The 27637-nt window shown below is 40.7% G+C and overlaps 1 long non-coding RNA gene across 3 annotated transcripts in view; it reads right to left on the bottom strand.

Annotated features, from left to right (window-relative positions):
- Positions 1–27637, bottom strand: part of LOC141584884 (uncharacterized) — an 84860-nt gene that overhangs the window by 56123 nt on the left and 1100 nt on the right. For all 3 annotated transcript variants that reach the window (XR_012518156.1, XR_012518157.1, XR_012518158.1), the window contains exon 2: positions 23237–23351. This is a non-coding gene — a long non-coding RNA (uncharacterized LOC141584884). The remainder of the gene's footprint in view (positions 1–23236; positions 23352–27637) is intronic.

The raw sequence follows: 27637 nt of genomic DNA, 5'->3' as shown, positions 1-27637 counted from the left end.
TTACTTTGTGGTTCTCGGGCATTTATACCAGGAGGTGCTACACAGTACACACACACACACACACACACACACACACATACACACACACACACTCATTTAGGAGTACGCATGCCAGCACACCCATCATCCTTCCTTCTTTCTCTTCTCTCTCTTCTATGATCCCTGATACTCTCATAGTTAAAATTTCACAAAGGAAGCAAGACAATGTAGGATATGATATCCTAATTAGAACATTTCTATAATGAAGCAAAAGGTCTCAACACAATAATAACTAAGATAATAATATGTGCTATATGGACTATACTCCTATCTGAGCTAAACATTTTACATATATTAATTCATTTAACTTCTACAACCATCATCTGAAGTAGGGACTACTGGGATTCCCATTTTGCAGATACAGAAAGCAAGGCCCAGAGAACTAAATATCTTGCCCCAGATCACACAGGCTGCTCACATTGACTCCCAATACCATGCTGAAATGGTATGTGTTTTCAAACCATCCGATTTTTATGTGGGTGCATGTAATTCTCTAGAAGGGGCACAGACAAGAATGAGTATTAACTGCCTGGCCTCACATTGGAAGGCTCTAGTGATCCCAGTTTGACTGTCTTTCCCTTTCGCATAGAGCATTGCCTATCCTAATTTGGTTAAAGAATCTATGGGGCGGGGGGGGGGAAATGACAGATACAGGTGAGGGGACGGAAGGCAGCAAACCACACTGCCAAGTGTGTACCTATGCAACAATCTTGCATGTTCATCACATGTACCCCCAAACCTAAAATGCAATAAAAAAAAAAAAGAATCTATGGGGATTTGGGAAACTTCTCCAGGGACTCCTAATTAGAGCTCTGCACTAGGAGGCAGAAGTCTGGTGTTTGAGTCCTGTCACCCGATTCTTCATTGCTGGGGGAATGCAGTGATCAGATTTAATGTCCTTCAGTGTCAAGCTCTTTATAATCAAAGACAATGACACCTGAGTTTGTTGTGAGGACCAAATACACTAATGTTTGAGAAAGTATCTTATTAATCCTACTGAACCACATAGACACATAGGATGATTGTTTATTGAAAAAAGAGTTCCCCTGAGGACCTTAGCTATAATCGAATGGTGATCACTCACTGACTCCACTTCCACAAAACGGCAGCCTTGACCACGACGCAGCCTGGAACTCAGGGAACACCGAAGTAGGGCCACTTTAGGAGTGATGTGCCCAGAGTAAGATTCGACCAGAATGCAGGTGAATTGTCCCCCATATCTTGAAACACCTGGCCTGCAGAAATGTGCTTGAATTGTAATGATACGAGTACAGTCAGACGTCAGGAAGAACCTCACTAAGTAGATTAAATTGATTAAATACTACTGTATTACTGCTTCCATGAGAAGTCCCCTGGTGGAGACAGTTACGCATAGACTAGGCCAGGCGTCCCTAAACTATGGCCCCGAGGGCCGCATGCAGCCCCCTGAGGCCATTTATCTGGCCCCGCCGCTGCACTTCAGGAAGGGGCACCTCTTTCATTGGTGGTCAGTGACAGGAGCACAGTATGTGGCGGCCCTCCAACGGTCTGAGGGACAGTGAACTGGCCCCCTGTGTAAAAAGTTTGGGGACGCCTGGACTAGGCCCTTCCACCTTGAATATTTTAGGAACTGATCTGACCAGGGGCCAGTTCCTACTTCTGTCTGGCTGGGCTGTTGCAGCAGGAGAGTTCTTTGCTCCGTGTTGATCATCCTCATTTAGATACTCTGGGCTCAGCCAGTTGATCAGCTGCATTCACAATACGGAAGGCAACTCTTCAAGACTGTCTAACTTCTTTGCTGTATTTTCAAACACACATACTCTCCAAGGAACGCATGCCCACCTTTTATCTCAGAATGCAAGGAACTGCTGCACAGTATTTCTCAGAAAAAGTCTGTAATTTTTACTTATAATGATAATAAATTCTTTATGGTTATATAGCACTTTATATCCTCTAGTAGACTCTGTTTTGTTAGATCTCAGAGCAGCATTGTTGATCTAGATAGGCAATTATTATGGTTGATATTTTACAGAAGACAAAACAGAGACAAACAGATTGAGCAAGTTGCCTGAGACAACACAGCCTGTTTAGTAGCTGAGCTGATTCCTGAATCCAGAACATTTTCCCATCACTCACAGAAAAAAATCCACTGTCATTCCATGGACCACCTAAGACAGAAATGGGAACAGAAGGGACAAAGAATTCCAAGCCAGAGCCCATAGCTCTTTATCCTTCCAATCCCCAGAAATCCCAGGGAATTATCTCTAGTTACCTAGATCTGCTTTGCCCATTCTGACCACAGAAAACCTGGCCAAGTATTACTCTTGCTGCCTGGGCGTCTTCCATACACAGTAGCTACCAATAGCAAATCCTCATATCTTTTTGCAAAGAGGACACTCTAACTCTAGGAAGCCCGTTACCACTCTGCCTTAAAATTCACAGAGTTAACGGCCTACTAAGGTGGCAGAAGGGTGGTTATAACTTGACTTATGATAGATAGAAAATAAAAAATTGGACCTGTAATCCCAGCACTTTGGGAGGCCGAGGCAGGTGGATCACGAGGTCAAGAGATCGAGACCATCCTGGTCAACGTGGTGAAACCCCGTCTCTACTAAAAATACAAAAAATGAGTTGGGCATGGTGGTGCGTGCCTGTAGTCCCAGCTACTCAGGAGGCTGAGGCAGGAGAATTGCTTGAACCCAGGAGGCGGAGGTTGCGGTGAGCCGAGGTCGCGCCATTGCACTCCAGCCTGGGTAACAAGAGCGAAACTTCGTCTCAAAAAAAAGAAAAAAGAAAAAAAAAATTGTGTCATTATAGAGTACATAGTAACTACTAAGATATGACTGAAAAATTCTGCAACCTTAAGCAATTTTTAAATCACACTTAAGAGGTAGAAGAAAGGTCACATAACTTTATTCAAAAACAGAAAGTTCAAGTTCTTATTGTGGTGTGAGCTGGTATGCATCCCAGATTCAAGGGACTTGTGTGGAATCACAGCATTCGACTAACTCATTAGAAGAATCCTGTATTTGATGCCAGGAATGGATTATGATGGAAACCTTAGCTTTAACTCTTTTTCCCATTTTGTGTTTCTGTTTTTGATATCCTTATTTTATTAACAACAGTAGCTGCCTTCAAATCACTTTTGTGGCCCTTAAAAAACAAAAGTACATTAAAAATTCATAAAAACAAGCTAAAATACCCAATTTTCTGAAAGGTCTACATTGACAAAATAACAAAACTCCAACAACTAAATAAAAGGAAACTTTCATTATATAGACCCACTAATGCTGGTGCAATGTTGTTCTCCTTTATAATAAAATAAAGGACATCTAGCTTAACTGAACATTATTTGCTCAGAGAACTTTGAGCATCACAAATTAAACAACTCTCAGCCAAAATAAATATCTAGTAATATATGATATATTCTCAATAATTTGAAAGAAGAGAAATAAGAAATTATTGAATATTCATAATTATGTTTTATTTTTAAAGAATACATTTTGTTCAGGTACAGTGCATATTATAAGGTAAATATATCTGGGAATTAATAAGAAGAATGAACCATGTAGCTGAAATATTACAATCCAAAATAAGCCTATGTTACATAATGATGAATTTTAAACACAAAAGCTCCATGTCATTTCATTTATTTCAAATATTTCTCAAACAGCATCACAATTTTTAAATATTGGCCACAAAATTGTCAGGTTAGTACATCAGTAGTATGTATTGTTATGTATTAACAGATTATATCTACATTTTAAGAGGCAAATTTGGATTAAATCCTGTTATAACTCTACCACTGAGCTAAGAATAAATATGGAAAAATACTGGTCTGATCCTTCAAAGGAATTTTTTTATTAGAAATGAGACATTAAAATAAAGTTTTATGTAAACTTAATATAGCATAATTGGGGCACAGATTGTATGTGATCCAAGAACCAAAACCTCGATCAGCAAAAACTAAAAACAACATAGGAACAAAAGAAGCTTTTATTTTTTTAAGATGCAGGAATGGAATTTCAAAATATAAATTAATAATTATTCCAAATTCATTTCTATAACCCATCACTTATAACATTTTTCTTCAAGTTAGCAAACAAATGTGTGGGCTTTAGGAACCCCAGAACATACATGTCTCCTTCTCCATCAGTTCTTCTACTTAGAATGATTTTTTTTCCAAATTAACGTAATTCCTTTACATTTTTGAGAAGAAAACACAAAATGCAGCACCTCAACCAGGCAAAGTGCTTGGAAACCATACACACACACACGCGCGCACATGCAAAAACCAAATTACAACCTAAGGTTTTAAAAAATAATGTGGTTAATAAAATAAAATCACATTCATAGAGCACCGTTCATTCAAAAAGATTTCAAATTCACAAAACTAAGATTTGCTTCACTCATTACTGATGTATGTTCATTCCTGCAGAGAAAATATGGAATCTGATTAACCGCAAAAGTGCACTTACAATATTACTGTCCTCTGAACCAAGAAATAAAAAACAAAAAAGTCTCAGGAGAAGATATTAAGTGGAGTCCATTTGCAGCGGTACCTCCTTAAATTCACCCAACTAGCATTCTGCCAGTCTTGATGCGTGCAACTTTTCTGCATCATTTTTCCAGTATTGGAGTTGGGTGGGCACAAAGCCATGCACAATCTCACACCCAGCCTCCCTGTGCCTAGAAAACAGTTTCCTGGAGGCTTTGATGATGAAAATCTTGTCTTTGAAATGAAACAAGCTATCCAGGATTGCATCTGTAATCCTGACCTTTCACACTAGTATTGAGCCTAAAGGCTGGGACAGAGAGGAAATGATCACTTCCGCTTGACAGGGGGACACTCAGGCCCAGATTTAAACTTCTACGTCAATCCATGTTCCCGTGCTGTTTCCCATCCACCTCTTGGTAAATCCACAATTACAAAACCAACAAGATAGAGCTGGATTGCATACATTCACTCAAGTAGCCTAGAGCTATTCTTCTTTTCCAGGCCTCACCTATTGCCCTGAAATGGCATAAATGCCTTTCAAAATAAAAATTTCTGAGGCCTATTATTCATTTTGTCTGCTTGTTTATTCAACAAAAATGTGCTGAGTGCTGTTCTGTGATGGGAGCTGCTACAGGCAGTGAGGATATAGCAGTGGGGGCAAAAAGGACCCCAAATCCCTGCTCTCATGGAGTTCACATTTTTCCTCAAATTACTGTCTCTCAAGACCACACTGAGAACACTCCACAAATTAATGAGTTGTACAAAAGGACCAAATGTGTGTATGTGTGTGTGTACATTATCGGTACAATAGATTGACACTGTACCTTGATTCTAAAGGGTTCTTGTGTTTTTAAAGACATCACCTCCCACTCCCAAGCTGTTATTTCAAAGAAGTGAAAATGGGGACTTGAGGTGGGGTACAAAATGTATTTACACATCTTTGCATTATTTAACTGGTTATAATGAGCATGTATTGATTTTATAACTAGATATAATTCCATAAAAAATTTTAAACTGTACCATCAGCACCTCAATATTTCTGAAAGACCGAAGCAAGACAGATGGAAGTAAATGAACCCAGAAAAAGACCCAAGAGGGAAGAATAGCATTGCCTCACAGAAACTCCTTCCCCAAAACCTAGTGAAATGACAGCAAAGTTCGTCAGCAGCAACTGACAAGGACAGGAGCATGGCCAAAACTATAAGCTCAAAAAGGGGCACCTGAGAAAAGAAATCCTCCATTCTGGTGGGGGCGAGGGGGGTTGGGCAGCAGCATGGCAAGGTTCCCATCTGCTCCCTGACTCCTCAAAAGCTCTGGTGATAAGTCAAGCCAATGCTGAGAACTGAACATTCCAAACCCAGTGAGAAGCAAACTGAGAGGTTCTCCTAGTGTTTTTCTTCTTCACTGGGAAGCAGTGGAAATAACAGAACAGCTGCTTGAAACAAACAGAAAAAGTATTCCAAGAGGCTGACTCTGGCAAAAGTGGAGATGCCAACGTCAGGTCCTGAATGGGGCATGAATCTGAAGCCAGAGGGTGTCTGTTCATCAAAAGGAGATTATCCCACCCAAACCAGACAGCATGAACTCTGCTGCAAAAGGAGAGCTGAGCCTAGGCTGTCTAAAAGACTCCCCTTGCTTTTGGATGAATCTTCCTTGTTCCCTTGCCCTCAGACTACTAAAACAAACAAACAAACAAACAAACAAAACAAACAAACAAACAAACAAACAAAAAAACCGGATAGCTCTTTATCTGTGGACCCCAAGGAAAAAACCAAATGATACTGTGAAATGGGAGTCAAGACATCCGAACAGCATAAAAGTAAATAGAAAACATGCTATGGATAGGACTACTAAAGCATGATCAAGAAAAAAGAAACAGAATGACACCAATGCACCAATGGAAGTACATACCACACACACACACACACACACACACACACACACACACACACACACATTTAACTGGTTATAATGAGCATGTATTGATTTTATAACTAAACATAATTCCATACAAAATTTTAAACTGTACTATCAGCTCCTCAATATTCCTGAGAGACTGAAGCAAGACAGATAGAAGTAAATGAACCCAGAAAAAGACCCAGAGTCAAGAGGGAAGAATAGCATTGCCTCACAGAAACTCCCTCCCCAAAACCTAGTGAAATAACAGCAAAGTTTCATACACACAAACACAGTGTGCAAAAGACACACAAACAATCACCCTATAAAATACTCAAGAAACAGAGGAAAAATTTTTCACATGTGCCTTTAGCAAGAAAATAACCTAATAAGAACATGAGTTCATAAGCTGATAAAACAACAGAATGAGATGAAAAAATAAATAGCAGCTCTAAGGAAACAAATGGATGCCAAAGCAGTATCATTTTAAAAAATAAATAAAAATTCCAAAGGACAGAATAGAAGCAATAAAATAAATTACAGTTATAGAATAAAGGATTAAAAAAACATAGGCATATAGAAAAGACTTAAATCAGGTAGAAGCCAATAGACCTGGAGGATAAAGATGATCGATAATAATAGTAAACTGGTATCTTTAAAGCAGAAAACTCAACAAATAAAGTGAAAAAATATTAAAAGAACTAACACAAGAAAATTTTCCTAAAATAATAGCAACCTCTTAAATAGTCCTTATTACATGCCAGACACTGTCCTATGCAATTTACATGTATTAACTCAAATCATTCCAACAACTCTATGAGGTACATATTATAATTATTTATATTTTACATATAAATAAATTGAAGCATAAAGAGGTTAAGTAACTTGCTAAGATCTTACAGTTAATACTATTAAGCCAGGTAGAACTGAATCTGTCTGTTGAAAATGCACCTTGGATTCTAGAAACACTGAATGTAAAGCTCACACACCAAAATATAATGTCACAGATAAAGAAGAAAACTTTTCAGACTTAGTCAGAAAATGTAAATTATCTACAAAGGGAAATAATCATGCTGACAGCCTTTTCCACATGCTGACACCATTCTCTGCAACATTCAATGCCAGGAATACAATGGAGAAATAATCACAGAAATGAAGTATGACCCAAGAATAGTATCCCTATTTTTTAAAAAGGAAACGTATATAAAAGAACTCAATGAAACAGTACCAATGGGCTGTTTCAGAAGAAAAAAAGGTATTTACAATGAAATCCAGCCAACAAAACAATACATCTAAATAAAGAACTCAAGAATGGAGATGTGGTAAAAGAATACAAGGAAAAGGAATGAGTACTAGACAATAGCTATAAAACATGGCCATATAAAATAGCAATACTACAAAATTTGACAATGTACAAATAAACATAATACAACTAAATATCAATCACAAAATAATGTAATATAACAGTAAAAATTAAAATGAGGGAAAGGGAGGTGAGAAGAGAATAAAGAGTGTTACGTTCTGAACTTGCATAGATGAAAATAAATCAGTATTGCCTAACATTGAATCACCTAGGGTAAAAGACAATGATTACAACCTGTTAAGGTATTTTATAATCCCTTCTTAACATTAGAAGGTATATTTTAAGAAATTATATCTTCTGTAAAAAAGAAATGTTTATTTGAGGTTTAGTAATTCCTCCAATCCCTTTTCTTCTTTCAATGTAAGTGAAATTAAATGTAATAATTTCGTTTAAAAAAATAGCAGGTAGAGTAGGATCCATTTCATATAAAAGTAATAATATCTGAGTGTCTATATCCCTGTATCCATTGTTCTGCCTGTGCCTAGGAAATTATTAAAATCCTAAACTATTTTTAAAAGCATAAACTATCTTTAAAAGTAAAAATAAGGAAGTGATTTTTAATAAATAAAGAAATAACCTTTTGACACACAGAGGGGAAAAGAAGACACTGGCGACTGCCAGAGGGAGGAGGATGGGAGGAGGGAGAGGATCAGAAAATAACTATTGGGTACTAGGCTTCTTTCCTGTGTGACGAAATAATCTGTACAACAAACCCCCATGACATAAGTTTACCTATATAACAAACCTGCACATGTACCCCTGAATTTAAAATAAAAGCTAAAAAGCATCATGGATTTGGGGAGACGGATGTGACATTCCAAATCTCCTTACATATGGTAATGAGAGAGAAAGAGAGTAAATCCTAAGGGTCACATAGGCTGTTGTGATCTGAGCTAATGTTCACTCTAGGCATTCTGATTTCCTATTAGGAATTCAAGCAGTGCAGAAGAGCATAAAAGAAAGTTAGAAAAAAATCACACCAAATCCTGCCACCTAGAAATAACCATCATTACCATTAGGTGAACATCATGCCAGAAACGTTTTATCTAGGTATAAGAATTAGTGGGTAGATGGACAGATAGTTGAGCAGATAGCAACAATATTATAAAATGGAAGGAGAATGAGTATATGTGTTATTTACTAACAAATTCTATTTAATTCATCGACTATGATATTGTCCAAAGTGATGTAAGAAATAGGTGGCAGAGTTGGCAACAAAACCCAGATTGCTTAAACATCTGGTTTAGGGTCCATATCCTGAAGGATACTTGCTTCTCTGACATACACACACCACTGGGCAGATGTGATGTGCAGATGTGATATGACAGTACATACCACACAGGTACATATACACAGGTACACATACACAGGCACATATACATGGGGACATATACACAGGCACATATACACAGGCACATATACACAGGTACATATACACAGGCACATATACACAGGCACATATACAGCTGGTTTGCCTGGTGATCCTATCTCATCCTGAGGTCTGACTGAGCCTTGCCTGCACCCACATATCCCACTCTGACATGGAAGGCACTGCACAGCCCCGTCAGCGCAGAGACCTGAGATACATGAGTGAGAAAAGTTTCAGAAGGCAGGGCAGCTGACACCAAGAGGATTAAGAGAGGAAGAGGGCTTAGGGACAATGATGGGAATCCTAGAGGGCAGAAGGAGAAAAGTGGCAGGCACAGAGCACAAGAAAAGAAAGCAGAAAGACAAGAGAGCTGCAGGAGGTACAGAGTAAAAGAAGGGTCTGGTTCCTACTCTGAGGCCCACAAAAAGATACTTTCCTAGTGGCATATACTGGCAGGGACAGAAATAGGGATGCGAGAAGAGCGAATCAGCTTCACCGAAATCCAGTTTGGCAGGAAAAAAATACCCCAGCTCAAGAAACAGATTCACTAGTAACACTGGGGCAAAAACAAGATAAAAAAATCAGCTCCTTTTCAGAGAGGCCCACATCTAACACACCTAGGGCAAGATGATACATAAACAGACATTTACCAAGTTCAGGATTCACTTGGGAAAATGGGGGTAGTATCTTATCTGGGGAAGCAGTTGCAAAGAATCACAAGTGACCCAGTAAACCCGACACATAAAACACATAGCTCAGGGTGAAGCCCTTGCGTATCTGGAGGCCATTCTTTCACCCAAGCCACAAGCCTTTTTCCACCCCAGGATGTGCAATATCTTGGCTAAATTTTGGAGGGCACACACCAGTACTCGGTACTCAGAGGTCTACAGGGAACTGAGTAGATCACTCCTGGTCACATAAATGGTGTCATCTTATTTGAATTTCTATCAAGCAGTGTCACAACTCTCTTGACTCTCCTTGAAGTGATACAAACAAAGCAGGAGGGGGCCAGGGGTTCATGCCTTTAATCCCAGCAGTTTGGGCGGCCGAGGTGGGCAAATCACCTGAAGTCAGGAGTTCAAAACCAGCCTGGCCAACATAGTGGAACCCCGTCTCTACTAAAAATACAAAAATTAGCAGATTGTGAAGACACATGCTTATAGTTCTAGCTACTCAGGAGGCTGAGGCAGGAGAATCGCTTGAACCTAGGAGGCAGAGGTTGCAGTGAGCCAAGATCACACCACTGCACTTCAGCCTGGGCGATAGAGCAAGACTCTGTCTCAAAAACCAAACAAACAGACAAACAACAACAACAACAAAAAGCAGGTGTTTCTTAATGACCCTGACTCGTCAGAGCTACCTGCCAGCCCCTTTTCCATTTTTCCTGTTCTTCAAAACCACTCTAATATTATCACCAGAGAGCGACTCCCCCAGTCTAAAACCTTCACTGGCTCTCCTATGCCTTCAAAGATTAGCACAAAGTCCTTCGTTCAGCATTCAACTTCCTCTGCAATCTGGCACCTAAGTATCTTTGTGGCTTCCTTTTCCTCCTTATCGTTCCCATTACCCAGTGTTCTAATCACAATATGCTCCCCAGCATTTCCAGAATATACCATGCACCCACCACTCCGGACCTTTACTGTGGAGTTCTTACAGGCAGACATACCCTTCATTCATAATCTTTCTAATAATATCCTACTCATCTCACAAGGCACGATTCACATGCTCCTGACCCCCAACTTCCCATAGGAATGAAGCGTTCCTTCCTCTCAGTGCCACAGCAGTCTGTTTTGACCTCTAGTTAGTACTTAATTCATTTTGCCTGGAATTCACAGCTGTTTAAATCTGTCTTGATTTAAATCTGTCCTTACAGGTAGTAAGGGAACGAATGTTTACTGAACATCTACTGTAGGTGCCAGGCACTTCCACAGCTATCATCTATTTTATCCTGTATTGCTAATACGTGGCAAAGTGTTCACACATTTCAGATGTTCATAAGTGTTTGTTGTAGGAGGCTGATTTCTGAACTTCTTCAGACGAGCAGTCACTAAACTACGTCTCCTTTGGGGGACATGATGAAAGAAATGAGAAAATGAGTTAGACTAATCAACGTAGTTGGACGGCATGAAAAAAGGATGACAGATATTTTGTCTTTCATAAGTCTGTCTCAGAAAAACGCCCTAAGTGGGGCACGGTGGTTCATGCCTGTAACCCCAGCACTTTGAGAAGCCGAGGCAGAAGGACTGCTTGAGCTCAGGAGTTCAAGACCAGCCTGGGCAACAGCGATACCTTGTCTCTACAAATAACTAAAAACAACAACAACAACAAAAATTAGCCAGGTGTCGTGGGGTATGGCCATAGTCCCAGGCACTCTGGAGGCTGAGGTGGGAGGATCGATTGAGCTCAGGATATAGAGGCTGCAGTAAGCTGCACTCCAGCCTGGGCAACAGAGCAAGACTCTGTCTCAACAACAACAAAACAAAACAAAACAAAACAAAACAAAACAAAAAAAAAAAAAAAGAAAAGAAAAGAAAAGAAAGAAAGAAAAAGAAAGAGAAGAAAAAATTAAAATGCCCTAGCCAGAAAACCACACCATATTTTGTTCTGTTTGTTTTTCTTTACCCTATCCGGGAACTCAATACCCTTTTCAACTCTGCCCAGAGTGAGGTCTCAAGGAGGCGTAACAGTTCTAACTCCAGACCAGCCAGTAATTCACGAATTCTCTCTGAATTTGAGGCAAGATGGTACCTCTCATGCTGCCTCCGTTTTCCTTATGTAAAATGGGGTGTTTGAGGCTGGTTGTGGTGACTCACTCCTGTAATTCTGGGACTTTGGGAAGCTAAGGTGAGAGGATTGCTTGAGGCCAGGAGTTTGAGACCAGCTTGGCCAACATAGTGAGACCTTGTCCCTATAAAACACAAAAGAAGCAATACAAAACAAAGAATGGAGAGTTTGGGCTGGTTGGTCTTGAGGGTTCCTGTCAGTGCCACCAAAATCCTGAGATTGTATATTGAATGAGTGTAATCAAAATGACTTGAGAATTAACTCATTCTTCAGGCCAACTTGGAAACCCCAAAACATGGAAGATAATGTAAACACGGCAATCGGACAATAGATCTCTCTCTCTCTCTCTCTCTCTCTCTGTGTGTGTGTGTGTGTGTGTGTGTGTGTGTCTGTGTGTCTGTGTGTATATGTATGTTTTCTGTGAATGTCTTCTCTTCATGTACAATGGGAAGAGAGGAGGAAAGCTGTCAATCCATGAGAGTATATGTTCAAGAATTATTTTTCATTTATTCAGATCAATACGTAAATAGTAAAACCATTGCTTGGTTACTTCCCACTGAATTACCATTTATTTTTTGTTGGTGTTAATAAGAAATTAATAAAGGTTAATTTTAAATACATTAACCTTACAGTTGAAGATCATTTGAAAAATCCACAGACCTATAGAATCCAATGAGTAGCATTAACAAGTACACTCTTTTCATTTCCATCTAACACTGACTAATCATCCTGAGGATATTCTGTTGGATAAATAAATGAATAAATCAACAGTGTTGCATCAACTTCTCCTGGGGAGATGGTATGCAGGTAACAGTTGATTTTAGTCAGATAATCAAGGAAAGCATATCACTTACCAGCTGATCTTAATTCAACTATTGTTTGAATATCAATAGTTGAACTATCAATTAGACTGGACTAAATTCTTCCCCAGACAGATTTGGGTGAAAAGATGCAGTATATATACAAGACATATGCACATACACACTGCAACATAAACTTTACTTTAGATAGCTCCATTAAACCCAAGAACCTTCAGCTTGAGGTCAGTGGAGGCCACCTCAGATCTGAAGGATACATGGAGCCCTTTGACTCTTCTGCTGTTACAGAAAACCAAGAATAAACAGGGGCTTCGGTGCTGCTAGGGTCAAGGCCAATCTCACGCCTTCACTTATATGTAATATTTGTGTGGTTCAGATATTTGAAAATTTGTGCAGTTCTAGTATTTCACCAAGACTGTTTTACCCAAGGCTACATAATAATGGGCCTGAAATGTAGAAATACCACAGTGGTCCCAATAAAAATGCTCTGACTACATAAGGATTATAAGTTTGCTACAAGTAAAATGTGTTTGCTCAGTGGGAAAAAAGAAGTGTTTCAATTTAAAAAAAAAGGAAAAGGAAAGAAGACAAAAGAAATTTTTGGGGGGGGTTGGTACTTTTTGGCAGGATGGGTGTGAGGGGATGTGAAATTCTGAAGAGAAAGAAAACATCCAGAAAGAAAAAGAAAATGAAAAACCAGTGACCCATGCACTCCACAGGGTAAAATGCATTTTGAATCCAAACCTAGGAGGAGCACGAGAGCTCTTCTGAAATAAGAGACCAACCAGCTAGTCAGTTCATTAGCTCTTAGAAGGCCAAACTTAGCAGCCAGTCTACACCAAGCAGAACAGCTCTGAGATCTATGTCGTCACAGCAATACAATTTTTAAAAGGAAAGAAAAACAAAAACAACAAAAGAAAACCAAATCAACCAAATCAGTTCATAAAATTTTGAGCAAAAAATTTAATAGAATATTTTGAAATTTTAATTTCCTCATAAAATATATAATATTCTTTTAGGAATTTTATTTTACTATATTGAATGCTTTTCCTAAAATCAAATATGTATATTTGCTGAGAATTTTCCCCAAAAGAATCTTTCCCTCCAAATCTATATATTTTCAAATAGATTCAACCTTCTTGTTTTCACAGAAATTGCTTTAATTTTTTTTTTTTTTTTTCTGAAAAAAGATCCTTCCCCAAAGTTGTATGTTTTTATTCAGGAAATTTTTAAATGATTACTACTTTTTCAAGGATTTTGTAATTATGGAGTAATTAAGATTTTAAAAAGTTAACCACCGTTATGACTCAGACAGCCTTTAATCCAATTATCAGGGTGAAGGATGCATTGACCTTTTCCCTTTTCAATCTTGTTTCTAGTTGGGGAAAAAATAAATATTTTTCAGAGAATACTAATTTGTATATTTATCCATATATGGTGGCAAATTTAACAGCAGTTAATTTAACAGCAGAAATTTTTAAAAAGCTTGATACAATTAGAAATATTTCCTATTTATCAATTTTGGGTTTATGCATGTGCATTTCTGCATTAAGAGAATGGCACAGAATTTCATGTGATATTTATACTATATGTTTAAACCTATCTCAAATAGTCCTCTAAATTTAATTTCCCATGGTCAGATTTTTTTCTTTCCTTTTTCTTTTTACATTTTAATTATTTTTCCTTTGATTGTCCTGGATTTTTTTTTCTTTTTTTGCTCACTAGCAATACCTTTTAATCACAAAATCATCAGTTAAATAATGATGGTTACAAAACATTAAAGGTTATGATTACATTGCTTACTGCTTTCCTTCTAAAGCTCTCAAGAGGTAGTTTATAAAGATAAAATCAGTTCTTCCTCTTTTCACAGGATTTAGAAGCTTGAGAATTGCATTTTTTTTTTTTTGACGTGATACTGATGCTAAATCATTCTAGTTGGGATTTCCCTATACTTAAGGCTGGAGATAAAAATTTTATTTAAAGATATTTTGATTTAGCATTGTCAGACACATATAACTGCACAGTTCCATAACTAATCTTTTTAAGGAAGGGAAAATGTTCTGAGATTTAGTTCGGATTTAATGGTAACTTATTTTTGATTAAAAGACTACCCCGTGTCAAAAAATATTGTCAATATTTAGTTTATGTATGTGGCAGTGAGACTCCACTTGGATTTGAAATGAAACTTAGAGGAAATCATATCTTCTAGTACTCTGGTCAGCCTGAGCCACATGAGCATGTTCTACCATTAGGGTATCTTCACATACACAAGGCTAAATTTTACCTTCCAGGTGAGAAAGATGGCCTAGGGTCTCTGCTTGTGAGTATATGTGCATGTGTGGGCATGTGCACATGTGTGTGCAAATATGCAAACAAAAGAAACCTCTGAAATTAACAACATGTAGAAGAACGTTGCACATACAATTTCGGTGTTTTCATGACATCACTAAGCTAAGACGTTTGAATAAGCTCCCTATGTCTCTCTGTACCCTGTCCTCTCCAAGCTGCTTCCTAGCTGGTAACATACTTCTCCCTCCACCAGTAAGGATTTTTTGAGAACACAGCCTACCTCTTCTCCTCTCAGTAAATGTATCTTAGCATCTAAGAGTGTGTGACATCAAAAAAAAAAAAGGATCCTGACCCCCTTTAAGAAAAAGAAAAATTAGCAGGCATCAACTTCCCTTCCAGACTATTATAAAATCTCCATTAAAAAAAAAAAAAGGCTCTATAAGCCATATTTTACCAAAAAGTTTACGTATTTACAGTCAACAAGAAGGATGGAAAAAGACCCGTGTATTTGAAAAGATTATACCCCGGGTTGTGCCTCTGCTCAGAAAAATGGCAGGGAAAAGGAAGCATGCAATAGTACAATGAATTTCATCCTTGTAATCAGTTCATGTCTCAGCTTCTTTTCCATGCTTACATAATATATTTAAATGCAACAGGTGGGTGGTCACAATGCAAGGTACGAGAAACAAAGAAGTATTTGAAAAACTATTCAGTGAAATTTTTGGAAAAAATTAATTTTGAAGCAATTCTGGGACTCAGGTTTTTATACTTTTTAAAAAAATATTTGATGATGGTTTGAATTTGAAATACTTCTGAAAAGTGCCATAAACTTTATTAATTCTCAAGTAAATGTCAGAATCTACTACTTTAATTTATTATAGGCCCTCCTGCATTAAAAAAACACACAAAAAAAATTTTGCCAAAAAGCAAAGCAGTAAATAAATAACAGTCACTATTTAATGTCATGTATAATCCCTTCATAAGTATAAATATTATAAATGAAACAACCTGTTTTGATGTGTTATATTGAGATCTACAAATTTTATGACCTATGAGCATATGCAGAAAGAAAAAACTGAGATAAATTCAACCTAGTACTAAAACATAAACTCTTAAAAATAAAATTAGTTTAAAAAATGCCCTCAGTTTTAAAATTGCATATGGAAAAACGTTTTAACTGAAAATTATATTTCTAACAAAAAAATATTAAATCAAAAAAGGCTTATTTTCAAATTAAGAAATGAAAGTTATATTTACTTTGTGTTATATGAAAAGTTAATGTTTTATAGGCATAAATAAAATACCTTCTTAGGTATTTGAGCTTTAGTTAGATGATGATCTTTACTGGGATAAATTATCTTTACTGTTTACAAGTTAACCACATAGAAAATAAATACAAGAAAATGAAACACAAAATTTCATTTTAAATCTTGGATTAGCTGAGAGGTAGCTCACAAAGAAACAAGATTTTAAATTATAAAATGAAAATAAAATTATATCGTTTATTTTAACAGGTTTTCCTTCTTTTAGAAAGATTTTCCTTTCATAATTCTAAAGTATTACTAAAAAATAAATTCAAAAGCTAATAGCTAGTCCTCAAAAAAGCAATAAGCTTGCATTTGTATTTTTAAAATCTCATTTGTTTGTTATTTAAAGTGATAGCCACGTTTTCATGATTGCTTCTTATTTAAATGCAGAGATTTCTTGTGTAAAACTATGTGAGACAGGTTTTTTAGGACTAACTTCCGAAAGGATAACTTTGAGAGGAAAATATCTATGATTCAGAGAGTTTTACAAGCCTGCAAATACATGAAAACACTAGATTAAACATCTGTTTATATATTGCCTAAAATATTTGCTTAAATGTTTATTTTATAAACAACACTGAGTAAATTTTAATTCAGTATACTATCAATAAAAATGTATTTAGTTTATAATTTGTATTATAAATGACAGTTTCTGTGCTTCGTTACCTATATATTAAAATTTTTTGTTTAAATTAGGCGTAAGAAAATTGACTAAGGGGAAATTGTTTTTCTCTTTTATTTACGTATTATTTCATTTAAATGTGGTGCTGAGGTTCAGAGCTGGTAGAAATTTGAAGGATGAAGTTTGGAGGGCTATATCTAATTCACTCTTGCTTTTAAATTAATTGATAAGCTGTCAGTTTACTTACTGATCCTTCATCAGCTGAGAAGTACAGAATTTTCCAGATAATTTCATTTAGGTTCATAGAACTCCCACCCGTAGCAAGCAGGTTTTCTATCCTCTTGTTTCTCACGCTTTGCCCAGTGCTCTTGGCCATAAATTCAAATTTAAAAAAAAAAATCACTCACTCCACCACAAAATAAATGGTAAAATTATTTCTTGTCTGGATTTTTTTTTTTTTTTTAACTAAACTTAAAATATGGGCCTTAAAGATGAGTTGACCCTGCGGATCCTAGCTCCCCTACTGGGTTAACGTTTATGATTTGCCAGTTGAGATATTAAAATCCCAAGGTGTAGTGTCATTGCAATTTAACTGACCAGAGTCTACCACTTAGAAGCCAGGAAGCCCTGAGTGAGCTCCCCTTATGCTATCATTATTCGTTCAGTTCCAGACTCAGTCCCAGCTCAATTCACAACATCTGGAAAATCTTGGTAAGATTGGGACACTTGTGGAAACTCTGACTTTGTTCAGACTCTTCTATCTCATGACTCCTCGTCACTTTACGTTCACTTCTCTGCTCCTTATTCAAGGTTCAACTGCTCCAGCAACTCCTGGACTATATTTAGACCTGGATCTGCAGGAGCTTGTCTCAACAATAATGACACTTCATCTCACTTGAGTACATGCATGTCTGATGCACCAGAACGTGTATTTACTGACAGCTCATCTTCCCAATGATCTTATGAAACAGATATTTTTAATATCCCCATTTTACAGATGAGGAAACTGGCTCAGAGATATAACTTGCTCAAGGGCATGCAGCTGATAAGGGCAGAACTAGGCAAACAAACAAACCAACCCTAACTCTCACTGGTCTTCAAAACCCATTGCTCTTGACCAACAGGTTTCACTGCTTCCTTCCAACGCTGCCTTCATCAGCCTCCCCTTAAACAGCTAAAAGGAGAGATGGCAAGACCACTCTCTAGGCTGCATTTGACGTATCCCTGAACCTTTTAGTATAATAATTTTTTTTAAGACAGAAATAAGGAAAAGTGACCAAGTGGAAGCAATTATAGGCTGTGGGTTTACATGTGGGAAAGTGGAAATGTAGGAAGGTCCATGGGGAAGGCTCCAATTTCTATGAAAACTAAATAAAATAAATAAATAATAAACAAATATATATATATATATATATATATATATATATATATATATATATATATATATATATATTTACCTTCTCTTTGGAATGGCCCCGGATGTGCTCAACGGGTTCAGGGGACAAATAGTGGCCCTGGAATTTTCTCCTAGCATTACCCAGAAAATGTAGGAACCACATCACATTCTTCCTATAAGCAGCCCTGCAGTTTGCAGCCAAGACTTACAAAGAAATGCCTGATAGCACAAGTTCAGTGGATTAAAAGGAGAATAAAGATTTTCAGGCAGGGGGTGTTGTAAGAGGAGACAAAAAGATTGATAAGATGTTGGAAAGTAAAGTCAGAAGAAGAAACAAATGAAGACCAAATATGCAGGAAAAGGAAAGAGAAAACATCATGTGTGACAGCAAATGGTGTTACATAGTCTTTCTACTTTTCCTTGTTTCTTTCCTCGGTGGAAATTGCCTAAACTTTGAAAATTTAGGACTGGATGTATGCTGAAAATAAAAGCATCCTAGATGAACTGCTTTTTCTCTCCAATTAAAATAATAATAATAATAATAATAATAATAATAATACAGGCAAAAAGAGTAATTTCAAAAACACTTGTAATTAAATTCAATAGATTTTAAAAGGAATATGAAAGAAAGGAATTAAAAAGAGAATGAAACCAGAAAGAGATCATCTTCATGTAGGGACACATAAAGTAGAGAAAAAGATTTTTCTATCAACCCTTCTGATTTGCTCCCAGCGGGTAATCCTGGGCACTGGCAGGCTATGGAACAAATGGACAGATGCTTCCAGAAAAGATTATCTTTTATCTGTCACTCTGGGAGTAGCTCTGGTCCTATAGCTGCTGATGCTATGATCAAAGCCTTGTATGACATTGCTATGTGTGTCAGGCAGGAAAGAAAGCAACCATAATAATAATAATAACTAACATTTGTTGAGCACTGACTAGGCTCTTTACACATGCAAAATCTCATTTAATCCTCACCAAAGCCTTATGGTGAAGGGTGTTATTATTATCCCCATTTTACAGATGAGGAAATTGAGAAGATATAAAGTTGATATTTAGATGGATTTTCCTATATTTAGCCTCAGCAGCAGCAACTTGCTGCTTTCTTGCTTAAGCAGAAATTCATACACTTCATCCTGTCCTTCCACAATCTAACATAAAGGTTTTACAAGTTCAGATTCCTAACTGGCTCTTTCAAAGATGGATCACTTCACTTCCAGGGTCATCTCCTAGCAGTGGCTTCCACTGGCTGTTCACTTGGGAATGCTAAATAAGAGCACCAACTGCCCACCTAAAGTTAGTACTGATCAGTCCTAAAGTCAGTGTCAGTAGCTGATCAATCCTAAAGTCAGTAAATGCCCTTTTGCCCTAAATGAAGAAGTTCTGGCCTTCCTCATTGCAAGGAAGAATTCTGGGGATACTGAGGACAGGGAAGAAAAACACTCAGAAAGACTCAGAACTAGGATGAAACCTTTGCACATAGACCTATCCATGTGTGTTTCAAGGACTTTCAGCCTGCCCATTTCTCCTTCACTAAAGATCTCAACAGAACTGCCTGCTATAAAGCCCCTTGCTGTGCTACATGGAAGCAGCCAGTCTACCAACCCAGCAGGGCCAGAAGTGGACTGGTCTTTCCTCCTCAATGAATCCCTGGCCTGTCCAACTAGGATTGTGCCTGGTGGTCAAAAGCACCAGAGGAAATCCATCTTTGTTATGGGCCCTGGCATTGTGATCTCATACTGTCCGGCTCCAACACAAACCTTCCTTCCCTCCATGGAACCACCCATTTACCAACAATACTTAGCCTGAAGGATGGATTGCCTCTTTGAAATTCTGCAGGACCAGGCTGAGTTTAGTCATCAGAACTTCTCATTCGTTTCTGTCCTCAGTTCCACCTCTGCCTTGCCTCTCGGTTACTGAGCTGCTATTCAGCATTTATTTTAGCCACTTGCAGTATTAACTCAGTTTCAAATAGTTATTCTCCAAAAAAAAGGAGGACCAAAATCACAATAAAAATACAACACAGTGCTGCTGGGGGAAAAAAGGAACAACTAAAAACCAGGATTTGACCATGCAACCTACGCTCAAACCTTCATACTGTAAAAATGTAGGCCTTAGAGAGTTGATGAAAAAATTTTTAACTTGGGGTCCATGGAACCTAGGGATGTCCTGAGCTCCCTGAAATTGTGTGTAAAATGCCTGGTTTCCCCCCCTCCCCCGGGACAAGGTCCATAGCTTTCAACAGATTATCAAAGGAAGAATAATTTATTTATATCTCCAATGTCTAGAATAAGTCCTGCTACATAGTACAGGAACTCAACAAACATTTATTGAATAAACATCCAACATCTGTTGAATGAATGCATGAATGGATGGAGTCTGAACTCCATAGCACCTAATTTTATAGATGGAGAAATCAAGGCCTAGGGAGGATACAATTGCTTCTTTAAGTCCGTAAACCTAAGTAGTTAGGGCTAGATAGAATTCGCTCTTTTAATTCTTTCACTGCTTGTCAGCCTTGTTTTGCTTTTTAACCTATTTGCATCTTTCACCCCATCTCATTTTTCTTCCTGCCAATCTGTTGCTTTTTAAGCAGAGAAATGAATCTTATATTTTAGTTAGAAGTTGTCAGAAAGTGCACCTCCCAAAGGGGATGTGGGGGAGCAAACAGCAGGGAGAGGCCACTAGAATGATTTATTTGTAATAGCACACACAGCGTGACTACTATTTCCATGTTCTGAAGACATGATTAATATGTCCTCGAAGTGGCTGATATTGGTAGAAATATGTAAAGCTGAAATAGTGAAGTTCAATCCAGCGTTTGGCAGTAAATCATGAGCTTAGAACTAACCAGGTCAAGCAACTGTCCTACAAGCAGGTAATCTGCAGCATTCTAAAAAAATCTCTTGGGGACAAGGATCAGACAGATCTTCACTTCATTCGAAACCTCCTTATAAGGGCCTTCTTGCTTATAAAAGAGATCCTGGTTCCAACTACCCTCCTAACAGCTTTCAGTCAAGCCCCACAGGGCAAGAAGGATGAGAATTAACTGCCATCCAGAAGAGAGAAATTAGAGACAGGGATCCATGTCTTACGGAGTGGCTTCATGCTAGCAGATGTTTTGAAAGATACTGGGATTCTATGACAAAGCAACTTTCTTGTGCTGATGACTTCCTCAGCAGACCAAGGCAACATGGAGGCTCTGAGGTCTAGGCCATGTCAGAGACAAGAGATGAGAGCCATATCTAACCTTCTAGTCAGGCCCCCAGAATGCTAATTGCAAGCAGAAGAAACTTTCTGTAAACTCTTCTTTGAACTCTTGTATTCCAAATACCAGTCATTTTCAAAGGGAATCTGTTCTATTGTCCTGGATCATGTTTATGGACTATCTGTATTATTTCATAGTGATAGGAAATGCTTAGTGGAAAAAAAAATACCCAGAGAACACAATAAACAACCTGGGTTCGAGCCCGAGCTGTGTGACCTTGGTAAAATCACTTCACCTTTCTGAACCTGTTTGATTTATAAAATGAAGTGATTAGTCTCTCTCTGAATATACTCTATAGTTCTTTCCAGCTTTGGCATGCTACATATTATATCTAAATTTGAGGTTTAATCCATCCATGGGTTTTTTTTAAAACACAACTAGAAGAGATTACTCTTCAGGTAAGAAAATCACCCTCCACCACCATCACAATATTATTTTCTTAGATTTCCTCACAGTGCAATTGAACTATTGGTTAAGGAGGGAGAAGGAAGTTTGTTAATTCCTCTTGGAATTAACGCAACCCTATTGACCAAAGATAGATGCTGCAAACTTCAAGTTCTTATATTCAAAAGGGGAACTTAAAAGAAGTTAGGCTCATTTAATAATTTGATGGCTTCATCCATACTTTACATGGCAGGAATCATAGATGATTCCAGTCAATTTATTCATTATTGAAGTTCTTCTCTTAAAATGTAAAAATTTCCAAAAATCCATATAGCAGTCATTTAGTTAATATAGCAAATAGACCTGTTGTATAATGATCTGAAGATCTTCTATGTAATGTGCTTCTATTGTGCTATAAGTCTCTAGTTTCCCTCTAAATATTTCTGGCAGATTCTTCCATTTGGCTCACATGACATCCAAGGATTAGGCAGGTAACTTGCTTTCTCCTTTCCTCACAAATCTAACAGCCCTGGGGTTTCAAAATTCTCTGCCAAGCTCTGAACTGAAATCCCCAATAAGAATCACAGTATGATTTTGAAGCTCAGAAAGGCAGCTAAACAAAAGCTCTATAGCAAGAGATTTTGCTGGTTAATAGGGGAAGTAAATGTATTTAGAGTTTAATGCCTTACCCCTCAAAAAAAAAAAAAAAAATCCAGAGCCTAAAACTTTTCCCGTGCATCCTAGGCTGAACTCCAGTTAAGGAGACACAACAACGTTTGGTATCCTCAGAGCAACTTGGCATGGCAAATGACCCTTCAACTCTGCACTTTCCTTGGGCCCCTGAGAGGCCTGAGATGGTCCAGAAAGTGGGGGTGGAAAAGGAACAGTGGGCCCTATTGAATAGGGCCTGCACCCCTCAGTACTGGGGGTTTGGAAGCCCTTGAACATGCAGGCCCAAGTCCTGCTTTGGGGATAGGACAGGGAGCCCCATGCAGTCCTACGAAGTCCTATACTTCGTAGGACTCATTCGGTAGGTACTGTGCCCTTCCTTGTAACCTCTGTGATGGGTGCCTTTCTTTGCCAAGGACTAAACCTTTAAAGAAAGTCCCCAAGCACTGGATCTGTGGCTTTCCTATGCCTCATCATCAAGTGGAAAGTATATGTGGAGGTCCCCTGGGCCTGCTCAGGCGAAGAAACCATGGGCTGACATATCTTGCTACTCACCTGGGACTTCTAAGCTCGTTCATCCAAGCTCTTCATCACCTGTGGCCTTTGAGAACTCCTCCTTCAGTGACCACCCCTCATGCAGACCTCCAGGTGTCAGGACAGGTTTGATCACCTGAAAAGGCCAAAAGATGGGCAGGGTTACTTCGCTGGCTCAGAAGGAGAATGGGAATGATTGGTGGCTGGGTCATTTCACAGGAAATCAAGGAGTGGGAAGGAGGAAGGACAGGAAAAGGGTCGGGGGACACATCTGTGCTAAGAGCTACCAAGGCATGGATGTTGATGCAAGAGCAGAGCTTTTCAGAGACACCCACAAAGCCTTCCAGTTTGAGAAATCCCCGGAACAGAGAAGATGGCCCCGGTCTCAGGTCATAGCAAGCCTGCCCAGCACATCTGAATCAATCCATGCCTTTGCCTCCAACCTGAGACAGGCAAGGCAGAGGGACCGAAAGCAACCACAGGTCGGGGAAAGAGGATAGAAGAGACAGGAGGGCCGACAAAGGGAGGAAATCTGGCTCCAGACTTCAGGAGACGGGGAAGGGGCAGAAGCAGAGCAGATCATCTGGGCTGTGGTCAGAGTGGGCCTGAGAAAGACTGCCTGGTCCAGCCACCTGCCTCTCCCCACTGGGGGCAGGTGAACTTGAGGGGACTCCGTGGCCCCTGCAACCCTTCCCTAGCTCCAGAAATAACCCCTTGTCTTGATTTTTAACATAGGCAAAGGTTAAGCTGGTTGGCCTGGCCCAGGGGACAAAATTTCCCCAGCTGCCTCCAGAACACTCCTCACACACACCCTGAGAAGTAGCCTGGGGTGACGAGGGGTCCCGATGTGCTGCTCCCTCCCCTATACGGCCTCCAGAGGTTGGCATCAGATGCAAGTGCCTGGAAATTTCCATCAGGTCCCTGGCTCGAAAGGCGAGGTAGCTTTATCATGTCGTATGTGCATCGGCAGTTTGAGGGTTCAAAGAGGCAACCCCCCACTTTTCGCTCCTTCCTTAGCAAAGGCAAAATGGGTAGACAGGGAGAGATCAGCTTCCACTGGCCTCAGACCGACATAACCACCCTAAGGAGGGAAGGAAAGACACCAAAAGCCACAAAAAGCCACCTATTTTCACTTATTGTGAAGGGAAGGGGTCCTTTGATCCCACCCGGAATGAGACCCCTTTCTGCAAGCTCCCAGCCCGGATCAAAAGTGAGCAGTCGCAGCCCCAGCGTGCAGCCGCCCCAAGCAGCAGCAGCAGCAGCAGCAGGAGCTTCTCCAAGGCAGCAACAGTTGTCTGGCTGAGGCGAGGCGAGGCGAGGACTCGCTCCGGTGCCGCACGACGCCGGCTTCGGCCGGGGCTCCTGGGGCTCTGCAGCCCCAGCCCCACACTTAGCCTCCGAGGGGGAAGTGAGGGGGTTAAGGTCGCATTAACCCTGAGCCGCCTGCGCAGCGGTGGCTCAACCTCTTCTGTGCAAGTTCACTTCTCTTGGGCCACCTCTCTCCCAAATCTGGTGAAGGTTCAGGCTTTGGGAGAGAGGAGGGCTTTCTGGCTGGGAAGAGGAGGGGTATGTAAGAAGCAAAAGACAAAAGAGGAGCTGAAGGGACCCAGGGTGAAGCTTTTTTTAATATAACGTGGTTCTTCTGTCTCTCTCTCCCCAAAGCTATCGCTCCACAGACGGCCCCAGGTGAGAGGCAGGGAGGAAAATCCCCGAGCTTTTGCTTTTTGCTCCTTCTCCTTTGCACATCTTAGGAACCTTTTTACTCTTTCAGAAAACGCATTCAGGGAGGGAAAATACCCTTTATCTGGGGAGGAAAGCTCTGATTTAGCCTTAGAGCTTGGAGTGCTCGCCTTCCGTGCCTTCTCACAGTCTGAGCTACGAAAGATTGACTCTGTACAGCACTCTCGGACTCTGCAGCCCTTTCCTAATTGTGGAGAGGGTAGAGTCAGAGTGTTCAACCAGCGGACAGGGGAATGACTGTGGGCGTTTAGTTTGTTGGAAGAACAGTGGTTGTGATGCGGGGGAAATTCAGGCCCTCCCCGAAAATGTGAAGCTTCGCAGCCCTTGAGTCTGGAACTCCGATGTCTCTAAAGCCCTCTTCTACCCATTTCCGTCCTTGTGGGCACTCATGTGTGTCTGTGTGTCCTTCTGGCCCAGTCCCTAAGGGCAAGGGCGTCTAGCAGTGTTCCTAGCAGGCGAAGGGCGCGGGGAGAAGAACGTGGTGAAGGCCTGATTTGTGCCACTTGTGACCGAAGTGGTCAGGACTGCAATGAGTGGAGGGGGAGGAGAGGGACCCATAGACTCTCCCCTCTCCTGCAACTTTGTCCCCCTCCCCAGGACCGGCGCCTGGAGAGGCCGGGATGGGGCTGCTGCTTCTGCTGCTGCTTCTGCACCTGCTAAGCGTCTGAGTCGGGCACAACCACATCTCTCCAAAGCTCCTTCCCTGCGGGGGTTTCCCCAGTTCTCGCCTGTTTTACCTCCTTCCGTGCTACTTAGTTTTGGAAAAGAGGAGATGGGGGAGACCCGAGGCTGCAAAACGCCTCAAATTAGGTTGGAAGCAGGCGCGGGAGGAAAGGACTCCGGGGAGCGGGCGGTGCCTGGGTGTTTTCCCTCTTTTTCGGAGCTACCCAATTCACCGCGGCTCGCCTCACCTCCGGGTCCCCCGCACCAGGACAGAAGGGCCTCCAGCTCCTCCCTCAAGGGCTTCCCCACCCCCATATTGCAGAATCGGATCATTAGGGTCAAAAATGACCACAAAATGTCCTAAACTGATTCATATTGCAGGTTCTGACTTGGCCCTAAGATCAGATCCTTTTTTTTTTTTTTTTTTTTTCAGTGAGTGAATGGGGTTATTCTTGGTGTGGGCGGGGGCTGGGGGGAAGACACAACTTCTGTAAACTTTTATTGCATTTTAGCTTCTTCTCACTTCTCCGAAAACACACGCACCCCACCTGCTCCAGTTCCCTCTGTGATACAAAGTCTGTTAAAAAGTTGGGGGCGGGGGACTCGCTCGGAGATAAGACAGGTGACCAAAGCCTCAGGGAGCGAGGAAAGGACAGCGGGGAAAGGGCCGAATCTTCCGTGGAAAATGGGGGAAAGGCCGGGTAAGGTTCGGTCGGAGCTGCTTCGGGAAGGTGCGGGCTTCGGCGATCGCTGGGGATGGCTGCCGTCTTCTCGACGAGTGCGCCCTCCGCGAATGCTTTTTGGGGTAAGGGCTTCCGGCTATTGAGTTATGTACAGCAAGCCCAGACCGCAAAAAGATTCACGAAGGGCAGGATCTGCCGGCTTCTTCGGTTCGTCGCCGCCGCCGCTTTCAGCCCAGGATGTCTCCGAACCCCGGAGCCGAACAGGCTGGGTCTCCCCAGCGCGCTCCACCGCAGCTCAGCCTCACCACCCCGCGCGCAGTCCGCCCGCCCCTCCGCGCCCCTGGACTCCTGTCTCCATTTCTCCAGACTGTCCGCGATCCCCCAACTCAGCCCCTAGAGAAGAGTGTGGACGGCGAGAAGGGGACCGCGGAGGGGCACCCGGGATCCCGGAGCCCAGCCTCCACCCCTCTCCTGTCGCCCCGGCACCCGGAGCCTACCCGCCTGCCTGTCCTATCCCCCTATTCCTCTAACCGAGTTTCACCAGCCCCGGCTGCAAGGTCGAGGATCTCTGAACAGGTATAGTTCGGATTCCCCCCGAATCCCCTCTTATCCCTGCTAGTCCCCCAGCCAAGGTTCCAGCCGTGACTACAGGCGCTGCGTAAAGAGAAAAACTCCCCCAGAGCACTAAATAAATACAGACGAGGCCGCCAGCTCATTGGTGCGGACTAAAATCGTCACCCACCAATCAGAAGAGAGCTCACATTTCCCCCTTTTTTTTTTTTCAGAAGGGGGAGGGAGAAAAAAAATATTTCCATTTCTAATTATTCAACAAAACCTAGACTGGAACATGTTAAAATATTGTTGTTGCAAAAAAAAAAAAAAAAAAAAAAGCTATTCAGGACCCCTCCCCATTCCAGTCCAGGTGAGGGGGTGGCGCGATGCATTGGGAAATAGAGGTTCAAGAGAGCGACCTCTCCCAACGGATCCCAAGCCAGAAGATCCAGACGAAAAATGACAAAGATGAACATAAATTAAACCCAAACTCCACACCAGTCAGCCTATTTCTAGAAAAAAAAAAAGGGCATGTCTCAACACCCCCCTCCCCACGCAAAATTCCGAATGCTCAGCTAGAAAGATGAAGCTCCTCCCTCTGCATCCTCCCTGAAATCTTCTCGATATTGGGTGTCTAATGGCCCATTCGCCTCAGGTGCCCTTTCAACGCTGCAGCCCCCTCTCCCCAACTCCCTACCCATTCTGCGGAATGCTGGGGGGAAAAACAAGGGATGAGCCCGTCATTGACCGCAGGACCCAACTAAGACGGGAGATTCCAGCTCCT

Source organism: Saimiri boliviensis, chromosome 6, assembly GCF_048565385.1.
Source record: "Saimiri boliviensis isolate mSaiBol1 chromosome 6, mSaiBol1.pri, whole genome shotgun sequence".
NCBI lineage: Eukaryota > Metazoa > Chordata > Mammalia > Primates > Cebidae > Saimiri > Saimiri boliviensis.
This window is presented reverse-complemented; position numbering and strand designations above follow the sequence as displayed.